This window comes from Taudactylus pleione, unplaced genomic scaffold (genome assembly GCF_031769625.1).
Source record: "Taudactylus pleione unplaced genomic scaffold, aTauple2 ptg000010l, whole genome shotgun sequence".
NCBI lineage: Eukaryota > Metazoa > Chordata > Amphibia > Anura > Myobatrachidae > Taudactylus > Taudactylus pleione.
Genome location: NW_028284413.1, coordinates 5299223 through 5321075, shown reverse-complemented (window position 1 = coordinate 5321075; position 21853 = coordinate 5299223).

Sequence of the window (21853 nt, the reverse complement as noted above, 5' to 3'; positions counted from 1 at the left end):
GATCGGGACTGAAGGACCTGCCAGCAATTTCTGACATGTCTACTGTACCTGCATATGATGATGTCACCATTGAAAGAATGATGGAGGATTACATTGGTGACAGCATCCAATTAGGCATGTCAGACAGTCTGTACCTGTACTGGTAGGAAAAAGAGGCAATTTGGAGTCCTCTGTGCAAACTGGCTCTATGTTACCTAAGTTGCCCCCCCCCCTCCAGTGTGTACTCCGAAAGAGTTTTTAGTGCAGCCGGGAACCTTGTCAGCGAAAGGCATAGGAGGTTGCTTCCACAAAATGTGGAGAAGATGATGTTCATCAAAATGAATTATCAATTCTTCCGAGAAGACCAGCCTCCAGAAAGTACAGAGTATCCTGTGGTGGTGGATTCCAGCGGGGATGAATTAATACTCTGTGAGAATAAGGATGTACACAACACTGAAGAGGGTGAAGAATCGGTGGATGAGGATTTGGACGACATCTTGCCTCTGTAGAGCCAGTTTGTGCAGGGACAGATTAATTGCCAACTTGTTTTGTAGGGGCCCAAACGAACCAATCATTTCAGCCACAGTCGTGTGGCAGACCCTGGCGCTGAAATGATTGGTTTGTTAAAGTGTGCATGTGCTGTTTATACAACATAAGGGTGGGTGGGAGGGCCCAGGGACAATTCAAATCTTGCACCTCTTTTTTTTCTTTGCATTATGTACTCTTTGGGGCCTAGTTTTTCAAACTGGCATCCTGTCTGCCACTGCATTGAACTCCTAGATGGGCCACGTGTTTGTGCCGCCCACTTGTGTCGCTTAACATAGTCATCCAGCTACCTCGGTGCAACCTTTTGGCCTAAAAACAATATTGTGAGGTGTTCAGAATAGACTGGAAATGAGTGGAAATGAATGTTATTGAGGTTAATAATGGCTTACTGTAGGAACAAAAAAAAACAAATTCTATGCTTTTAGCTGTTTTTATGTTTTTGTTTTTTATAAAAAATACAGATCCAAAACTAAAACCCGGAAAGGGTGGTTTTGGCAAAACCAATCCAGATCCAAAACACGAAGAAAGATCCAAAACCAAAACACAAATCACGAAAAGTGGCCGGTGCACACCCCTAGTTGAAACTAAGACAATTATCAGGACAGTCCCAGAACACTGCATACAGTACTTCTCCTTTAAGGGACAGTTTAGCCACTGCACTGTTATAGCCAAGATTGTTACTCCAGCGCCAGAGATATTGTTTTTTTTTTTTCCTGATTGCATGACTGACTGGATGTGATATGCCTTATTAAAATGTCCGGAAAGTATCAGTTTTAATAAGTTTAAATGCTTAAGGCGCTTATCCAGTTGCCGAAATAAATGGACGATTGAACGATTACGACATCGTTATCGTTCAATCATTCATTAATTGTGCAGTGGATATGCCGTAAATGACCAGCAATGCGCGCTCCCGCTGGTCGTTGTCGGCATCATTCATCGCCCGAGCATGAAGGTAAACCTGACAATATTGTCAGTTTGATTATGTTCGGGGATGAGCGAGGGTGCCTGCACTGAACGACATATCATTCAGTGTGGGCACTGCACAGTAGAATGAACGATAACGATATTGTAATCGTTCAGTCCTTCATTGTCGGCAAGTGGATACGCGCCTTTACAGTGGTTTTTATCTTTTGGATCTGTGGAAGTATAATCTGCCTTTAAATACCTTTTTCTGCACAGTTTTTAAAGACTTATACTATACCAGTAAAATGGACCTGGTGACCTCAGACAACCCCCATTCTTCCCCCCCTGTAATACATGATAAGGCAGTGCAGAGTTCTCCTCTTCTGGTCTGCCTCCTCTCAGTTACAGTGAGGTCTGGTGGCGGGGAGGGAGGCATGCTTTTCATACTTGTGTGTACCAACATTCAGAACAGCATGTCTATATCAGGGGAACACATACGGGAGACCGGCAGTCGGGATGCCGGTTGTCAAAAGACCGACAGCAGCATCTCAACGCTCAGAGGGCCTGATTCAGAGCTGGACGCTCTGATAGAGCGCTCGCTCTGAATCAGGGCCGGCCCTCTGGATTTTTTGAGTGGCCTCCTGGCCGCTTGCATAGCTGTGGGTGACCACCCACAGCTATAGCGAGCGGCCATGATGATGGTCGCAATGGTCAAGACCATTACGACCATCGGGCTTGCGACGAGACCCTTGTGGTAGGGTCTTGTTGCTGCAAGCCCAGGAGTGCTATCGGCTCAAACAGAGCTGAAAGCACTCCCACTGACATCACTTGTGATGTCAGTGGGGCTGGCCCCAGATGGTAGGCGTTCCCATGGGAACGCCTTTGTCTGGCCAGCCACGCCCCCGGCCCACCCACCAAAGGGGGCGTGCTGTCACTCAAAATCGACAGCACGCCGCCTTTGGCACGAGACTGGGAGCGACGGCTTGACCGTCGCTATCCGGGTCTCGCGCATGCGTACGACGGAGCCGGCTCCGTCATGCGCATGCGCACTAGGCAAACATCGATCCGCTTGCGAGCGCTCACGAGTGGGTCTGAACCAGAATCCAAATAGGGTCTCTGTAAGTTTCCTAACCCTCCCCCCTACACCCCCTAAGCAGGGGCATTTTAAGAGAGGAGGGGGCCCATGTGCAGCCTTCGTTTGGGCCCCCTCTTCTCCGTCAGCGGCTCAGCGCGGCACTGAGCTCTGTAGATTCTGGCTTCATGCCAGAATCTACAGCACATGCGCGAGTCTCCGGGAAAATGGCACCAGCGCCTACTTTCCCGGGGGACATCTTTTCTGCACATGCGCAGAACACTGGGAAAATGGCCGTCGCCACATTCCCAGTGTGTGTTTGCTGCTCTGCTTCGGGAATCGGCGGATGGGTAAGTATGATTACCTATGGGTGCAGGGTGTGCGGTGTGGGCCCTCCTGGACCCAGGGGCCCGTGTGCACCGCACACCTTGCACCCTTTATAAAGACGCCTATGCCCCTAAGTGATGTTGGGATTCTGGCGCCGGTATTCTGGCCACGGGTCGGGATTCCGGCACTGGGATTGTGACTAAGAACAACATCTTATATCAGAACATACCATTCTCTACTATTATATAGATCTTTCATGTTTTGTTCAGTTATCGAATTAATGTTAAGGACTTTGGGGTAAATGTGTGATGCAATGAGAAGTTGAAAACCCCCTTTTCTGGCATTTTTGCAGGAAACAAATGGGTTATTTCCACTCCTCCAAAATGTATGAAAACGCAGAATATGCGGCTTCTTTGTCTTCTGTTAATATTATCGCTATTATGGGCATGAAAAGCTGAGCTTTTTGTCGCTAGCCCGCTAACACATATAAGGATGGCGCTATGTGTTACCAGGCCTACCACTGCCTCCTGATGTCTTAGCACCTGTGTTGTAGGTGCAGATTACCAAGATCTCATTCATGCACTGACCCTTTCCATATAATATCAGTATTGGCTTGATGTAATGCAGGGAGGACAAAGGTAAAAATTAAAAGAACCGTTTTCAAAGGGCATCATTTATTAATTTGCCCTAGACGCCATCAACCCTAGTTATGCCTCTGCTTATAAAGCAGCAAGAAATAATATATGAAGTGATATGAAATAAGCAGAGTCACTCACCAGTTACATTGATATCAACATTTGTCTCAGGATTAGCAATAAAAGTGACTCCTGTTCCATTGGATTTGTACTGTACTGTAACACTGCTCATAATGAAAGCCTGAATGGTTATATTGCCATCAATAGAAGGAGGTACAGCATCTGAAACACAAATTAGGAGATAAGTTACACCAAAACAAAGGGAAAAGCATCTTTAAAGTACTGTTACGTACTACTAATTCTGTAATGTGGGTATATAATTATATATATATATATATATATATATATATATATATATATATTATATATATAGGATACAGTCTTGATAAAAGAGCCTATAAGCTCTGAAATGTTGACTTACACCTGAGAGTTTGTCCTTTTTGTTGTGAAGCCCGGAGTGCCGTCCGTCACCCCACTTTGTTTATATATATATATATATACACATATATATATATATATATATATATATGGAATTTAGAACAGACCAAAAAACCCATATTGTATACAGTATGACTAAAATTATGCTTCTTAAAATCTGAAGTCACCGAAGAGTACAGTACATTTGAAATGTGCTCAAACTAAATAAATATATGTTAAAACTTTAAATGAGCCATCTATGTGAAGACAATGGACCTCATTCAGAGGCGGTCGTTAGTTGCAAGCGGTCGCCCTGAATCAGGGCGGCCGCTTGCATTCTGAACGGCCGCCTCCTTGTCGATCATTAAGCTGTGGGTTACCACCCACAGCTTAACAACCGACCAGGTTGATGGTCGCGATGGTGATCACCATTGCGACCATCGGGGCTTACGACCAGACCCTAAGGTTGGGTCTGGGCACTCGTAAGCCCCAGGGAGCTTTCTGCTCTGATAGAGCAAGAAGCTCCCCACTGACATCACTGATGATGTCAGTGCGGCCGCCCACAAAACGGTAGGCGTTCGTAAAGGAACACCTCCGTTTTGGAAACCACCCCCCCCGGCCCGCCTACCAAACGGGGGCAGCTGTCGAGAGTTTCTCTGTCGCTCCGGGGCTTGCAAACGCGCAGTGCGGCCCCTGCGCGTGCGCAGGCCTAACCATCGAGTCGGTTACGAGCGCATCGGCGCTCGCGACCGACTCTGAATAAGGTCCAATGTTCTGAAAAAATAATATTTTACTACATCCATAGTATAATTAAACCAGAAAAAAATATAGATATATTTTTTAAAAGAAAACTTTTGATTATGTTTTAAAATATATTTTAACAGTACAGAAAATCAAGAGATCTAAAAATTATATTTTTACGTAATTCAAATATAATACTTATTTCAATGTATTTTGTACGGTAATGTATGTGATGTACAGTTATGCAGGAATACAGGTATGTAACCTTTACCACTACAACTCCTGAACTAAAACGGACATTAAACAGTATAATACACGACAGTAAGTTATTTATGCAGAACAGAATAGAAGATGTTTTGGTATTTGCAGATAACGATACTCACACAAAGTTCTGTTAGTTTCCTGTAAGATGTCAGAGACTTTCAACGTTGCTAAGCCTAAGTCGGTATTGTTGGTGCTCATAGCGTCAAAGATGCATTCTGTTTTGTGACCACACTTCTGCTGCATCTCAGCATACAATGATGGATCTTGTTTTGACAAATCACTTAAGAAAACTGGGATAAACGTGCTTCTTCTTGCTTGTTCATTGGTAAATAGACTCTTCCCCTTTACCTCCCCTATGTAGTAAAGTAAACATTAGAACAGTCACAAACACTCAGTATTTGAAATTAAAAGTTGCAAATTACCAATGTTCCACTCAAGAGGCTATACTACAAATGATTGGCGATAACCTATGAATACTTACAAATAAGACAGCATTAATAGCAAAATGAGAGCAAATTACTTTACAAAAAAAGAGAAAGCACAAAAATTTGAATATTTCCCCCTTTTGCAGAGCTGTACACCATCATCTTCATTGTTCGTATGTGCATCTGCCTTTTAAAAGACACAAAAGATATGCCTCATAAGTGGCATGTACGCCTGTTTCTGCAGGTCTACATGAGCCACATTTATACACACACTCAGGGCCTGATTCAGAGTTGGATGAAATCCTGATGTTTGCACAATTGTACGATTATATGCTACTGCACATGTGGCCCCATAGCCGTGAGGAGAGTTGGGATTGCCCAGTACCCAAGACATGGCTCGGGATGAAAATAATGTTTAATTGGAATCATTTATTATGTGGTTCCAATGGCTGATGGCCATCCCTGCAATGGTGAGGGTCCAATGGTTATTCACCATTGCAAGTTTTTTTTCAATATTCTAATAATGTATTCAGTGGTGGACTGGAGCATGAACTTCCCTCAGGGGAACGCAATAATAGAGGCCCACAAAGGGGTGTGGTCAGTCACTGGAGAGGGGTGTGGCCAATTAAAATAGAAAAAAGTATTGATATAATTTATGACCCTTTTATATAATAAAAATAGAATACTATAAAACTCACAGTGCAGATAGGTAGTAGTGGTGAGTATGGAGGGGTCGGGAAGTAGTGCAGAGAGATAGTGTTTGGTAAGAAGGGGTCAGGGGGTAGTACAGACAGGTAGTGATAAGTATGGTGAAATTAGGGAGGTAGTGCAGAGAGATAGTGTTTGATAAGGAGGGGTCAGGGAGGTAGTGCAGATAGATAGTGGTGAGTATAAAGGAGTCAAGGAGGTAGTGGTGAGCCACCCAGTAACCCTTACAATGCTGATCAGTTGTGGGTAAAAGAGATTACTGCACAAGTACTAACATTATGACAGACTGTAGTGCCCCACATATTATGCCACAGTGTAGAGCATCTACATTGTACCACACTGAAGTGCCCCCACATTATACCACACAGTAGAGCCCACACATTAAACCACACTATAGTGCCCACACATTATGTCACATTGTGAAGCCCCAATATTATACAACACTGTAGTGCCCACACATTATACCACACTGTAGTGCCCATACATTACACCACATTGTAGTGCCCACACATGCCACATTAAAGTGCCCTCAGATTATACCACACTGTAGTGCCCCTATATTATTCCAAACTGTAGTGCCCCCCACATTATAACACACTGTGGTTGGTGCCACCCACATTATTCCACACTGTAGTGCCCCCCACATTATTCCACACTGTAGTATCCACTCACTATGCCACCTCTAGTGCCCACATATTATGCCACACTATAGTACCCACACATTATGCCACTCTATAGTGCCCACACATTATACCACTTTAGCTCCCACACATTATGCTACCTGTAGCACCCAAACATTATGCTACACTGTAGTGTCCACACTTATGCTACACTGTAGTGCCCACACATTATGCCACCTGCAGCTCCCACACATTATGCCACCTGTAGTCCCCACATATTATGCTACACTAGTGCCAACACATTATGCCACACTGTAGTGCCCACACATTATGCCACCTGTAGTTCCTACACACTATGCCACACTGTAGTCCTCGCATAAGGTACTCACCAGAAGCCACAGCAGCCTCATGCTCCTCTGACCCCTCTGCAGTGACTACTGAGATTTATTACCCAGTAGTACACTGCAGTGCTGAGTCTGATTGCAGTGTACCCTGACCCCCAGTCCTCTGTGTGTAGCTGCTGGCTGGGTCAGTCACATTTTTGATGACTGCCCAGCAAGTAACTTCACTGCCTGCTATAAAAATGGCACCATATACCACGCCCTCCCAAAATAGAGGGTGTGGCTAAAAGTCAGTGGGGCCCACTGGGGATTTCACCTAATCCCCAGCGGCCCAGTCCGAGCCTGAATGTATTGGAGGAGTAGCAGGCAAGTTGGCTTGTTTGATTGTCTGCCACATCTAAGTCCATACTTAAAAGCAGGGCCATACTGGGCCACCGGGAAAGTTCTTGCTGGACCGGTCCCATCCCGTGCCAGCTGACACTGTCTGTCAGCCAGGCTGCATTATAAATTTGCCAGTGCCGGCAGCCACACTTGGAAGTTGTCATCACTCTGGTGCGGGGGCAGGGCTAGGCGGGTGGAAGGAAAGGCAAGAGCAGCAGCAACAGGGAGGAGAAAGGGACTAGTCAAACATATGAGTGACAGAGGCACGACAGGTCAGTATCTTAGCCAGGAGGACGGGCATTGGGGGTGGGCAGATGCTTTCCTAACATTGGTGAGCACCCTATCAACAATGACACCGTACCACATTGTTCACACTGCTGCACTAAGATGTCATTATGTGTAAATGAAGCTAGGGATTTCTCAGACAGAGGGGCAGGGCAGCCAGCAGATACAACCATGAGCTTCAAAGTATAACAATACTATGAAGCACATGATTATGTACTGGTAGCTGCCCTCTGCTCTCTCTGACAAACCCCTGGCTAGTTACACATAAAGACATCAGACCCTCTCACCCTGTGCATGGAGCCAGTACAGTCAGCATGGGAGGGGGCATGGCCACAAGTATTGGAGATGGGGTGGGCTCTAGGTGGGAGCTGAATTGTGAAGATTGTTTCAATCCATTCCAATCCAGACCCAGAAGACCATGGCCACCACCAGGTAGGTAGGTGTGTGTGGGTAGGGGGATGCAGAATATGGGCACTACCAGGTGTGTGTGAGGGGAGGGGGGCTGTATGCAGAAGATGGCTATCACCAGGGGGCAGAGAGAGCGTGTGTAGGGGGGGTATGGGCACTACCAGGTGTGTGCAGGGGGTTATGAGCACTACCAGGTGTGTGTAGGGGGGGTATGGACACTACCAGGTGTGTGTGTAGGGGAGGGTATGGGCACTACCAGGTGTGTGTGTGTAGGGGGGAGTATGGGCACTACCAGGTGTTTGTGTGGGGGGGTGTATGCAGAAGATTCCCACCACCAGGGGATAGAGAGAATGTGTACGGGTATGGGCACGGGATAGAGAGAATGTGTAGGGGGATGTATGAGGAAGATGGTCACCAGGGGAGAGAGTGTGTGTGTGTAAGGGGGTATGGGCACTACCAGGGGTGTGTGTAGGGAGGATATGCAGAATGGAGGCACTACCAAATTCGGGGGGATTGCATACAGAAGATGGCCACCATCAGGAGAGTGTGTGATGTTGGTAGGGGGTATGCAGGAGATGGCCACCACCAGGAGTGTGTGTGTGTAGGGGGTTTAAGCATAATATGGGCACAAAAAGGTTTATGTGTGGGAGAGGGGGGAGTGGTATGTAAAAGATGGGCACCACCAGGAGTGTGTGTGGGGGGTATGTATAAGATAGGAATCACAAGGAGTGAGCACGAGGGGATGCAGTACATGGGCACTACCAGGTATGTGGGTAAGGTGAGGGTTACAGGAATGGACACTATCAGGAGTGTGAGGTGGATATACAGTAGGAGATTGGTATTACCAGGAGTTTGAGGGGAATACAGGAGATGGACATTAGAAGGAGTGTAGTGGGGGGAGAGTAGAAGTTGAGCACAACCACCATGGCCCTAAACGGTGTAGAAGTTGAGCACAACCACCATGGCCCTGTGCTTGCATGGGTTTCCCCTGGGTACTCCGACTACCTCCCACAATTCAAAAATATACTGGTTGGTTAACTGGCTTCTGATAAAAAAAATTAACCCTAGTGTGTATGTGTGCATGTGCTTAGGGCAAACTAGATGGGCCAACTGGTTCTTATCTGCCGTAAAATTCTATGTTTCTATTACATCACTCTCCATGTTTGTCTCATCCCTTGTCATTAACTTCACTCACCCTATGTGTTGTCACCATTTTTATGTTAGTCTTTCTGTCAGCAACCTACATGTGAGCTACCTTGTGTCCCCCCTTTGTGTGTATGTCTCCCATTGTCTCTCCATCTCATATGTTCCCTTTCTTTTTCTCACATCTGCTCCCACAACACACTGTCCAACTGCCACACACCTCCTCCTCCCTGGTCTTCCACTTATCCCCTCTTTACAGGGTAAGATCAGCACGATTTACCCTTTGAAGAGGGTTATAGATTAATAAGAGCAGAAAGTTATTTTTAAGTGGCCAAACATTTGAGTCTCAACTGGTGACAGGAATGTTAAAGACATCTAAAATGCATTTTACACTATTAAAATCCCTATAGTTTCTAGGGGCCTAGGTGCCCCCGAGGTCCCTATTTGTTCACTTAACTATTCCATTCATGAATGTGGTGCTCATTTCTGTCATATTGATGTTTTCGCATTGTCCTTAAACTTCCCTAATTTTTGTTTCCATTGTGTATTTATTTGAATGTAAATGTAAGAATTTTACCGAACAGTTTTCAAGGAGCTGCATTTTCTATTCATTTTATATGTCCTGGGCGCCATCAACTCTGGATACACCTCTGGTGCTGGGTGTGAATGTATTAATAGGTGCTGGGAAAATGAATGGGTGCTGAGTGCTTAATAGGTGCTAGCAGGGCTGGACTGGCCATCGGGCACTTCTGGTATATGGCTTAGGGCCGCCTTGAGGAGGGAGTAAGGAATTGCCCCCCACCGTCCACCCTATTGCTCCGGAATTCCCTATGGTCTTATGAAGACGGAAGGTGTGGAGGAATTGACGGGCCGGCAGGGCGCTGTGCTGGGCCGGGAAGAGACGGGGGTGTTCTGCCCCCATGACTCATGGCACGCCCCCTTCAAATAACCACGCTCCCCCCTTCGCGCTTGAGTGCACCTAAGGCACGAGCGCAGGGCAGACTGCCAGGGCTGATATACAGCCCAAGTCCGTCCCTGGGTGCTAGGTGCAAATTTAGTAATCGGTGCTGGGAAAATGAATGGGTGCTGTGGGTAAATGTATTAATCGGTGCTGGGGGTAAATGTATTAATGTGTTTTATTTTTTCCTGTAGGGGGCAAATGAGTTTTGTTTTTTTTGTTTTTCCTTGAGGGGCTAATGTGCTCTTTTTTCCATGTGGGAGCCAATGTGTGTGTTGTTTTTTCCTGTGGTTGCTAATGTGTTATGTTTTTTCCTGTCGGGGGCCAATGTTTGTCTTTTCCTATTGGGGCCAATGTGTTTTTTTTCATCATGCATCCCGATAATGTTCGTACAGTACAGATTCTGAGGCATGCATGAAGAAGTATATTAAAAATGTGTTTGGTGTACTGTGCCTGGGTGGATACAGGGGGTTGGCTAATCAGATGCAGACGCAGGTGAGTGAGGGTGTTATTAGAGTGACACAGGCTGATAGTGGTTGTGTACTGTACCTGGGTGGATACAGGGGGTTGGCTAATCAGATGCAGATATAACATAGAATGAGGGTGTTATTAGAGTGACACAGGTATATTGAAGATAGTGGTTGTGTACAGAGACATGAATGACGCTGTAACTTACGTCAACAGTGCGACTGATGCCCCCCATCTATAAATGCTCAAATCACGATTGCAGCATCTGTAGACATTAAAAGTGGTTGTCTCAGTCTTGTACATTCAGACGCATGGAGGTACACCAGTGAAAGGCTCTGTAGCTGCATTAGCATTAAGTCGCCTATGCAACTGCAGCAAAAGAAGCAAGGAAAGCCATCAATGCATCAAACTTAGAAAATGTGTCTCAGTATCCCGCCACCTCCCTCTTGACAAATCCACCACCTCAACAGACCCCTCATCTATTAGGGTTGCTTCCAGAAATTTCTCGGGCTGGTTTTCCATCCCAATCCACCCCTGCATAAAAGACATGTGTACCTTCAGTTAAATTCCCCTGCAATTAAAACACACATTTCTCAGCAAACCATTCACAGGACTCAAACTCTGAACCTCACATACTACAGGCACACACTTTACACATGGAGATGTTTGTTTCTGCGAAAGGAGCCTTGTAATTCTAAGTATATGGCGTTGGTTGTAATTGTCAGTTTAAACCAATGCAGCTAAGAAGATCTGTGTAGTGTATGGATGCATGTAGTGTGAGGCTGTGTGTGACTGCACAATATATAGAGATTGTGTCTAAAGCTAAAGATATTTATTGTTATTTAAACTTACTGCATTTGATGCCTAATAACAACCATGAATATTCCTAATTCCGAGGAAGTGATAGGAAATATTGTGAGAGGTGGCTATACATTAAGGGTAAGAATTACAAATTGCCATATGAATAATTTAATTAAAATAAGTATATTCGATATAGATATATGTTTTAAATGTGAAGATCACAACTATGGTCTATTTATAATTGGTAAGCTATTTACCCTTTTTAATTTGCATTTTATTGAAAATGTTTGCTCTTTTATTTTATATTATCCCTTCCTAAACAAAATAATAACTAACAAAGCCAATAAAATAAATATTTTATTTCAAATCACTGTCATTCACTGTGTCTGGGTTTGTGGGAGTCCTTGCCTCTCTGTTGTGGTGTGAGGAAAAAACAAAACAAAGAACAAGTGGGGTGATTAAGAGCTGCACATTAAGCAGTAGCAGCTGATAGTCACACCTGCTACTACAGGTTGAGTCTCCCATATCCAAATATTCCAAAATACGGAATATTTTTAGCATGACTGAGAAAGTGAAACGTTTGCTTTTTGATGGTTAAATGTACACAATCTTTGTTTAAGGCACAAAATTATTAACAATAAAGTATAAAATGACCTATAGGCTGTGTGTATAAGCTGTATATGAAACAAATATGAATTTCATGTATGTACACAAACTTTGTTTGAGCCACAAAATTATTGTAAATATTGAATAAAATTACCTCCAGGCTAGGTGTATAAGGTGTATATGAATCATAAATGCATCCTGTGTTTAGATTTGGGTCCTATTCCTAAGACATTTCAATATGGTATGCAATTATTCCAATATATGGAATATTCTGATATCCAAAATGCCCCTGGTCCCAAGTATTTTGGATATGGGAGACTCAACCTGTATTAAATTATACTAATACAGCAGAAGGCATCTTGTGTAAAGATACGCCTTCTACATACTTGGGTGATCCTATGCTGCATTCAAGGATGCAGACATTGGATCGCATGCAAGGCCATCGGCCATTTGAGTAACCCTCAGGTTGCTCAGATTGCAATCTTAGAACTATAGCTGAGTAAAACCGCATTGGAAGATGTAGCCACTGGCCTCTGCACTTCCATAAAATGGGAGCAACATTCCCCTGTTTTCTAGTACGCTGCCCGATGCATCCCCTCCCCACCCCCTAACAGCCGCAGCCTTTCAGTCAAGCTGAGGCTCAGGGGGTAATGCGAACAACCATGCAGGACTGCATATGTCAGAATGTCAGAATGGGTCATGTGCAGTTCCCTTGCCATCGGATTTGTACACAAGCCATCAGGTTTTGCATACAAATCTGAATTAGACCCAAGAACACCTGCTATCAACAACTATCAACTAGCAAAGCTGTGAGTAAAATACAATCAAGTGTTCCATTTCACCAAACACAGAGTGATAGAGCGGTGTAACACACAGACCTTTAATTTGTCTTTTCTAAGCAATGTGACTTTATATTATATTTCAATTATTATTTGTGTTCTTAAATAACTCATCTGTAAGCTTGGTTTTAAGTACATTACATTTAAGGAGGGAATTTTAGTTTATTGGCTCTCTGCATAGATTAGGTTTTGATTGCAGTTAGGATAATCCGTTAAGTAACTGAAGGCTTTCTAACAGTGTCAGCTCTTGAACCAAATTTTAGTGGTGGCAGGAATTTGGGTTTAATAGTGTTTGAGATATTATTCTGAAGTATTTTAGTAATTTTAGATAGAAGGTGGTCTTCTTTTGATCATACTTGAGCACGTAGAGTACATGTCATGAATGGTGGGTCGTGTTATGACATATTCATTTGCATAGACTGTGTGTGATGCAATGAAGCTCTGTTGCTGATTAGCAGGCAGACAGTAAAAAAATAGCCGGGCTAACTTCAGAATGCCTTTGTCACCGTGAGAGAGCAAGGATCACCTACAGGTGGCTGCCCATCCCACAGTCCCCCCAACTCATACCCATGGAAACCTAGGTGGTCAAGAAACCCTGCTTTTGGGCACAGTAAACTAAATATAAGCATTTAAAATATAAATGATCTAGCAACTTCTCTGACTGTAATAAATCCAATAATGATTAACATTACATTATTTAGGTTTATTGGAGTACCCGACACAAATAGTGGCACATTGTTGAGGTCAAATTAATTTATTAAAAATAAGATGCGATTAACGGCGTCTCCAACCTGTCATTCCCGGGTGGGGTGGGGGTCTGCTCTGCCGGTCTGTGCTGCAGGCTTGTGTGTATACATGGCATCGTGAACCCTGATATATGCGCAAGTTAACAAGCAGTCCAGGCTTCTAGGGACTGCATCACCTGTAGCCTCCTGAAGCCAGATAGGGCTGTTGTTATAGCAGTCTGGACTGGTAGCAACACCTCTCCCTGGTAATGCTTGTCTGACTATAATTAGCAGGGAGCACTTCCAATGGGAAGCTATTGCCAGACATACTTTTCTAAGGAGGGGGGCTGCAGCCCTTCGGTAAAATCTGCCACTGGATGGGTTGCATCTTTTACAAGCAATGATCAGGATGGCCAGGATGCATCAAGTACATTATATCCCTTTTTGCATGCTTACCGGCATTTATTAATGCCAATAGGCATGATTGCTTGCCTTTTGGATGGCTCTTCTGATGTAGAGCTGTTCTGGCGAACTTTTGACTTCCAGATTAATGATTCAGGGGTCATATAGCCAGTGCATGCACAAGCCGCAAGGGGAAGGAAATGGATCCTTTGGATTACTCTCATGGTACTTTTATGGTAAAAATCCATAGGATTTTATAGGTAACACCATCTACAGATGACATTGCCTATCGAGCACAAGTTAAGTTAACAAAGTTAAGCTTGATTCATATAGACACATTGCAGCCTCTTAGAATTCTATGGGGTTTCCTATGATGGTGTTCCATTCTAATACATATGAGGATAATATGAATAGTAAACCTCTGAACAGTGGGCCTGATTCAATACAGATCGCTATTGCGATTGCAGGTATGATTATGCACGCAGTTCAACCGCGATAGTATGCGATTTCATTGCAATCGCTATGCCTTCGCAGCACTACATGAGGACTCCCACTTTACCTTACACACATCCGTAATGTTTAGCAAGACTGCAAAACTATCGGTACAATCGAGTACCATCGCAGCATCACGCACACTTGCACAAGGTCAGACCTTACTTAAAAATTGTTAACTTCATCTCACGCTATGAGACCTCAGGCTACGTACGGCATTGCAGTGGCTAATTTATGCACACCCCTGCAATGGCATTCAAATGCACTGGCACGCCTGTGTTTCGCCAACCACCCCCCTGTCACCACCCACATACGGCACTTCCTGTCAATCACTTTCTGATGGGTCTGTTTAGTCCCTGTGATCGCAGTCCCGATTGCAGTGGCTGGTTCACGCACACGGTCACTGCAATGCATACACATGCGCAGAATGCAACAATCGTCAGATTGCATGCGTAATCGCAGTTGCGATCGCTAATGAATCAGGCCCACTGTTGTTTTTAAAGGTTTTATCGTTTTTTATTGCTTAATACAACCCGCTTTTAGTGTATGACATTATATGGTTGGTTGAGTCACGAAATACATTGATTGCTATTTTTAGGACCTGGAAGAAATATCCTCCTTCTTAGTATAAAGGACAACTGCTTTATTGGGGGGTCATGTTTTTCCTTTATATAGAACAATATATATTTTAGAGCTATGTCTAATTTTCAGCCTCAGTAACTATATAACTACAGCAAATAAACAGGAGCGCTAGTTAGATTTGTTTAGGCATGGTGCTACAGAAAACAGGTACACAAGTGACGCTTACGGCATATTTATCAATATTATTTTTACAAAATAATGTGAAAACAAATATTTTTTTTACGCCCTTTTCGCAATATTTTAGTATCACTTAAATGTATTAAATTGTTTTTGGAGCAGTTTTCGTAAAAATCTACCCCAAGCCCTTAAATTCTGATTCATTTAGTAAGCAGAGTACATTTTTCCATGACAAGCATGGATTAATGCAATCTGCTCAAATTTATTAAACTAAAATGGTAAATAAAAAAATTGGTGGAACCCTGTGGTAATAATAATAACGCTACCTGGATATGGTGTTATTAGGGCTTTCTCCCGTTTTACTGATGCTCTGAAAGGCAGAGCTGGTAGGTGACGCCTGTTATCAGCATTGTGTGTTAAAATACACCACGAGCTAATCACAGTAAAAAAAAAATATTTAAAGGAACAAAAAACACTTACCTGGACCCAGGTACTGGCAATGGCTGAGCTCCTCTGTGACTCCGGTTAGCTGATAGCCACGGGGCTCTGGTCTGTGACCTCTGGTCAGCTGATATGTGCTCTAAAACTGACATGCCAGCATGTCAGTTTACAGCACAGAGCAGTGGAGGTCACAGAGCAGAGCCCCTCTATCAGTTGATCAGGGTCAGAGAGGAGCTCGCCAGATCATGGATAACCAAGCCTGGCTTGAGGTAAGTTTTGGCTTAGCAGGGGAGAGGGGGAGATTGCGGGGAGGGAGGGTTCTCAGAGGGGGAGGGGGTCGCTGAGGGGTGTAGAAGATGGTGAAGAGCAGTCACAATTTCAGGGGGGGTTTTTTTGCAAAAAAGTGTGGGGGAGATATTTGCATGGACAGAGCTTTCTCGCAAGCTCTGTCCCTGCATGAGATATTTGATGTATTCAAACATCTTATCTGAGATGTGGTTTGTGATATCTATGCCCCTTAAAGAGCCGTCTTTTAAAGATTTGGGGAAAAGTTTACTAAAATGAAACTTTGTATTGCAAACCACAGGATTCACCTGCAGTTGAAAGGCTAAAAAAGTAAAACCGCATCCAATGTATTACAGTCTGCAAACCCCTGAGCCACATGTGGTTTATAAAAAACTGCAATCGTTAAAAGCAGCTGTGGTTTCTCCTAAGTGGAGTGCCCCGTGAGTGTAGGGTGCCCAGATTGACAACAATACTTGCTTCAACACATTTAAAGGAATAAATGAAAAAGTAATCCATGCAAGCAGTAGCACACATTCATAGGGATACATTAAATGACTGCTTGCCATCGGTTGGGGAGAGGAAGAAATCTGATGTTGGAGACAAGTGTGCTGGGAGTGATATGGAGATGGTAATTGAGGCAGCAAGCAGGTGTGTGGTTTTGCATTTCATTGTACTTTCTGTGCTGCAATCAGACTTTGTGCTGATTTGTGAGGGGCTTGGGAGGTATACTACTGCTGCACACCATGGAGGCAGGTGTCACTCCTCGATCCTGATTTTTACTCTTCCAAATGGTGGGAAGGTGGTATGGTATTCTGTTATAAGAGATGTAAGTGTATGGTGTTTAAATAAGGCTGTAGTAAGCAGAAATAGGAAATTTACTTTTAGGGCAAAATGAATCCAATCTTTAAGAGAGATAAAGGGGAGAAGTTAGCCATAGCAACCAATCAGCCTTTAACTGTCATTGTATAGACTGTACTAGATAAATGATAGCTAGAATGTAATTGGTTACTATGGGCAACTTCTCCACTTTTTTCGATCTCAAAGGTTTGATACACTTCCCTTTAAATTAGTTTTGTTGGTGCAGCATTTGTTTTACACTTATATGATTTGGTGCAGAGTTGTGTCCAGCCTACTGTAGTTTAATTCCAGCTTTTAACTCTTCATCATACTGTCTATCCATACTTCATATAGATTGTCTTTATCACGCTAACCTATGCAAGTAAAATATAGACTCTATAAAGGTTAGAGAGTGGCAGATACTCAATTTCTCTAAAGGAATTTTAATATTGCTTTCAGAGAGCACATGAACAATTCCCTGTGGTAAAGGTGAGTAAAGAAAAGTCATGCAAACAACAGACCAAAGACATAAAGCTACCTGTGCAAGAATTATACTTTTGTAAAGATGTACAGTATATATAAAACATTATAATGTATATATTATACTCTATATGCAAAAACTGCAGCGCAATACATTGTACAATTTGTATACTTTTCACATATAAAAATTGCCATGTGGTTTTGTTAAACCACACTTTACTAATCTTCAGCCAAATAGCAAATTATTAATCATACAGCATATTGTACAAAAAACATTGCACTTACATAACATTCCATAATGAAATATGTCTTCTTCTGAGCTGTTGCTGGGAATAATCGTGCCATTTGGGCTTAAGAAATCATCACTCTGGTCATTGTTCCAGTTACCTACATTATATACCAAATGTTACTTTCGTGCAATAATGAATCAGTAACACATATGTGTAAGGATATGATAAATTAAAATAAATCTATTGACAATGCAATTGTGGGTATGTAAATACCACATTTATCTGTGCTTCATAGACTTACCCAGCAGGCCTTTGGTTTTGTTTAAGAAGTTGCTGGGAAGACTGGTTACAGTGCTCAGCATTCCAGAATAAGCCGATACTGACACAGATAGAAGACCCTCAAAGGTTGCAGTAATGGAGCCATCATTTAGCAGAAAGACAGCTGGGTTTGTGTTATTGATCAGTGCATCCATGTCTAGGAATCAAAAGAGATCAAAACAGTTTTCAATATGTATTATTGCTTCTGGCTCTTGTACTCTACCTGTGATTACTTATGTGCATTTAACAATAATTTAAATGTTCTACATTGATTAAAAATATGTAATGTCTTTTATCTATAATTCAATTCTGATCAGTTATTGCCTGCTTTTGCCTGTTTTACCTTTATATCTGGAAAAATGTTTCTAGATCTAAGTGAAGATATCAGAGCATCCTTTATTATTTGTGCTACAAATAATTGGATTTTTTTATGTACTCATTATATAATCCTCTCTTTGTCATCCATCTGGGGGAACACTGCTAACCGGACGCTGGGTTAGGTGGGATGGGTCACAATATTAGCCACTAGAGAGTTAATCTGATTGGCTTCACCCCTCACTTTGTCCCTCCTGTTTCCCTGAAGCCTCAGTTCTCTAACAAAGCTGCTTGGTGGAGAAAATTCAAGATCGCAATGTGACCCAGATGGATGACAAGGAAAGGGTCCCAAAAAATCAAATTTCCTTATTATCAGATCTGGGGAACACTTCTAAGCTGATGCTGGGATTTCCCAAAGCAAACCTAACCAGGCTCGCCAAAACCAGCCTGGGCATAATCTAGGTTATGTATGTAAAACTTGGTGATTGTATGCACAGAAGACTAGGTTGCCACCCTGCATAGCTGTTCCACCAAAGCATCACAGCAAAACGCCCAAGAGGCTCTGACTGGAAGCGTCAAATGGGTCCGGAGTGAAATAGGAACCGGCATATCCAAAAACAGATATGCTTGACGAATAGCTGCCATCACTCATCTAGAGATAGAATGCTTGGAGGCCAGCCAGCCATGCATAGCACTAATAGAGAATTACAGTGGAAGACTAAGGTACGATGAATTTAAATCCATAATGCCCTCACCACATCTAAGCAATGAAGCAAAGAATTGGAAGAAGAATGAACAGGAAAAGAAGGATGAACAATGTCATGGTTCAGGAGAAACTTGGACACTACCTTAGGCAAAAATGATAGCTTAGTTCGTAACACCACCCTAAAAGAAGCAAAAATAATTAAGGGAGGTGTACAAGACAGAGCTGCCAGTTCTGATATCGTTCTAGCCGAAAGGTGACAACATTCACACCAGGAAATGTATAGGCTCCAAACCTGGTGGTAAATCTTAGATGTAAAGGGCTTCTTGGCCTGAAGCATAAGTAACCACTGGTCTAAATAATCCCTGTCTCAAGAGCCATGCCATCAAAGTTAGTTGAGACAAACTAGGGTGAAGACTTGGCACTTCTCAAAACAGATCTTCTCTGATCTTCTCTGAATCACTGGCCAGAAGACCCTGTAGAGATGAGTACCATGCATGATGTGGCCAATGTGGGGCAATGAAAATGACCAGAAGACCCTCTTGCTGAACCTCCTGAAGCACTCTGGCCACCATGGATAGAGGTGGAAAAAGATATTGCAGTCTAAAAGACCATGGAACCATCCACCAAAGTGTCCCACGGGTCCCTGGGCCATGCTTTCTAGATTGGCAACTTCTTGTTGAGTCGAGAGTTCATTAAGTCTATATCGGCATACCTCAATGGTTTTCTATGGCCTGAAAAACTTTCAGATGGAGCTCCCACTCCAGGGTGCACTGAGTGACACCTTAGAAAGTCCATCTCCCAGTTCTCCACCATGGAATGTGGAAGACCAATATCGCAGGCACCCAGGCCACTATCAAAGAAAAGATCTGAGCCACCTCCAACATACTATAGTCTGGCAACTCAGAGTGCCTCCCTGGTAATTGATATATGTTACTGTGGTGGCATTGTCTGATTGGATGTGGACCAGCTTCTTGTCCAGGACCTCCTGAGCTTGTAGAAGAGCCAGTCTCACTGCTCTTAGTTCCAGAATGTTGATTGGGAGCAGTGTCTCTGACCTGGACCCGAAGGTCGAGAGTCACTGCTCTCCAACCAATCAAACTAGCATTGGAGGTGACCATGGTCCATTCCCTAATCCAGAATGGATTGCCCTTGGACAAACTCTGATGCTGTATCAACCATTGGAGAAATTGTTGCATCTGAGACGGCAAACAGAAAAACTATTTGTCCAAACAAGGTTCCTTTCAGGCCTAATAGGCTAGAATTTGACTCTGCAGAGGATGAGCATGGAATCTGGCAGAAGGAAATGTCATAAATTATGCCACCATCTTTCCCAGAAGTTTTATACCCATGAGGATAGAAACCTGTGGTAGCTGAATTAAAGTCCTGACCAGAGACTTGAGATCATGAATCAGGAGGAAAAAAGACTCGCTGCTTGCGGGTATCAAAAGAAAAGACCTAAAAAGATCATCCGCTGAGATGGTACAATATTAGACTTTGGATAGTTGAGTAACCACCTGTAGGATTCCAACATTTCACTTACCACTACCAAGTGCTGAACCAGTGAATATTGAGCTGTTTTAAATTTAGAATAGGCCAGAATGTACCATTTGGTTTCCTCATCAGGAAGATGAGAGATAGTAGAAGCCTTGGCCCCTTTGATCTACAGGAATGTGAACAATAACTCCCAACTCTAACAGGGAAAGCACTGTCATACTGATGGACTCTCAATGTACTGGGTTCTGAGGTAGAGGAATAGCAAAGAAACAGCTTGTACTGGGATCTACCAGATCTAGAATGTAACCCCTGTCCAGAATACCCCAGACCCAAAAATATGACTCCAACAGTGCCCAGGCAACCAAAACTGGAGTAAGCAGGTCCATACCACTGGGGGGCACGAGGGAGCTCCTAAACTGTCAACTGACCTGCTTGTCAGCAGGCTTTCCAACTGAAAGTCGAATGGTGGTGAAACCTGTGACTCAGAAAGAGCCACAGCAAAAAGAGGTAAACTAACCTCTGAGTGCATTAAATCTACCATGCCGTGATATGCAAAAAGGACAGACATAAAGAGACTAAGATTTTGGAGGTAAGATCAGCAAATTACGGGCTATTTCCCCCATTGCTTGAGAAATAATTTATTGAGTTTCAGACCAAACATCATGTCCCCCTCAAACAGAACAGCTTCGAGACTGCATTTGGACTCTAGATCTTCCTGCCAAGATCGGAGCCAGAGCGAATGTATAGCTGAGACTGCCAAGAGCTGAAATCTTTGACAACAGTTCGGCCCACGGGTGGAACAGCGGGACAGTACTGAAATCGTGATTTTGGGAAGGGGTGCGCCTCTATGGGTGGCGCCCCTGTGCGACCGCACTGGTCGAACACCCCTGGAGCTGGCCCTAATGCTTATTATCTGGTAAGTCTTGACACTATTGAAGTTATTAAGAGAAGATTAAAGATACCTTTTGACGAATGCATTTAATTTATTTGGGGTAAGTCCAATGGTATTTACGAATCCAGATATAAAGGAATACAGTGTATCTATATGTGACCTGGATTTCCAGTTATTTTCGAATTCGTCAGAGAATATAGGAGAAATTTTGGAGAAAGAAAAGAACTTCTACCTTATCCTACCAGCAAATGTGAACCACTCTCTTATGTTTGTTTGCATATTATTGAGGACTGGTGCTCTCATGAGTGGGAATGAGCTGCAGTTAGGGGGCAGTTAGGGTGCGCAAGTTACCTCTCTTCAGTAATACAAAATAGTGGTTGCTCATATCAACCTAATAGTTTTTCATAGGTGCTTGTAAGGAGGAGTTTACTCTGGACTACAGAAAAAAGTTTCCCTCTAGCACACTGCAAAAAAAACAACAAAAAGACTTGAACACTACATGATAATAGAATCCAAAGGTTTTTGTTGCATATATTTGCAAATACATGGT